The sequence below is a fragment of the Elephantulus edwardii genome, unplaced genomic scaffold (genome assembly GCF_000299155.1).
Source record: "Elephantulus edwardii isolate Elephantulus edwardi_28Jun2011 unplaced genomic scaffold, EleEdw1.0 scaffold00093, whole genome shotgun sequence".
In the NCBI taxonomy this organism is placed as follows: domain Eukaryota; kingdom Metazoa; phylum Chordata; class Mammalia; order Macroscelidea; family Macroscelididae; genus Elephantulus; species Elephantulus edwardii.
In genome coordinates this window covers 908,084-909,782 of record NW_006399843.1, presented here as the reverse complement: position 1 = coordinate 909,782, position 1,699 = coordinate 908,084, and positions in this window count along the sequence as shown.

The following is a 1,699-nucleotide window of genomic DNA, read 5'->3' as shown; positions in this document are numbered from 1 at the left end:
GACGGCACATAACAACAACAACAACTATGTAATTTGAGAAAAACTGTAGAGCATTATGCTGCATGAACTAACTCAGCTTGCTTGTATTATAAGGACAAAATTACTCAGTCTGCTAAGGACAAATGATAACATTACTGTAAACAAAAATAATGATTCTAGTAAAGTATACATGGAGATCCCTAGAGAGAAGGGTTGAGAGCAGAAGAGTTAGGATAGGAAGGAGGGAAATCATGGATTCACACAGTTTGGTGGGTGGAGGGTGGGGGTAAAGGAAACGGGAAAGATCTATCAGAGAACTGACAAGACGGGAAAATGGTGGGAATAGTTCAATAGTTTTTCATTTTATAAAACACAATGGAAGAAGAAAAAAATTTAAAAAAATTAATAGGAATGATTGTATGAAACAATACGAATAAAGGATAGTTGAGATACAATGTATACAAATTTTGTTTGCAAGCCAATATAAAATAAATATTTTTTAAAAAGATAAATTGATATAGTGACTGTAACAATGAGCTCAAGTGTCAGAGATGATGAGGATGGTACATGTAGAACAGGATCCAGGTCTGTTGTTCATAAGGTGCTATGAATTGTACTCGACTTGATAGCATCTAACAAAGCAATATTTAAAAAAATTATGTTCATTAACAATTCCCAATTATTGAATACTGGAGCAGTAGTAGATAAACATAGGCTTTGGAGTTAGACAACTTAGTTTTGAGGAACAGATGAGATTATCAAATACTTAGCAGAATACCCACTGTATAGAAGGTGATTAATTAATGTCAGCTGTTTTGGAAGCAGGAGTGGCATTCACTTCCTAACAACATGCCTCCAGAAACTCTATGAACTTTGATAAATGTTAATAGTTATAGAGGGGCTTCGGGCATTTTGTTAATAGGATCGCTATGAGTCGTGCTCAACTTGAAGGCAATCAACAACACCATTACTGCTATTGGCTATTAATTCAGCCCCCTTTTTCTTCATTCCCAGAAAAATAGATCATGTGATTGTCTTGTTCAAAGTGGCTAATTTCAGCTCACTAATGCCTAATATGTCAATTTTTATGCATTTCATTTCTTTTTTAACAATGTACAATTTTCCTACATCTATACTTTGTATGTTCCATGTTCCAGTTATTAGTGGATGTTTGCAACTATTCTTTCTAATTTTTTTCTTGTGTTTTCCAATGTAAGGGTTGCACTTCCAACACTAAATCTAATAGTTTAAGTGTTATCTGTTATTCATAGGGTTTTCGAAGAACTGTTATTTTTAGAAGCAGATAAACAATCTTTCCTTCTAGTCTTTCTTATGCTTGGAGCTTTGCTTTAGTACAGCATCTGACAGACAAACACTGTATCCAAAGAGCAAATAATAAAAAATTAAGAGCAGCAATACAAAAACATTTCTCCAGTACAAGAAAGTAGCAGATAAATGATACCTCTAGGAACAAATCTAGGAACAACCAAATATATATATATATATATCTCATGGGGGAAGGAGTGTCAGGGTTTCCCACATCAAGACAGCCGTGCAAGGTACAGTAAGTCTCTAAGTTTCTGGTCCTTGTCAGTTTCCCAATGAGGCAGACTGCAAGGCAATGGAAGGGCAGCGATTACTTGCCTTTGCTTCTCTGGTAGGTGATGCTTCAATATCCCCTGGCAGTAAAATGGAGTTGCGTTTAATAAAAAAAAAAAAA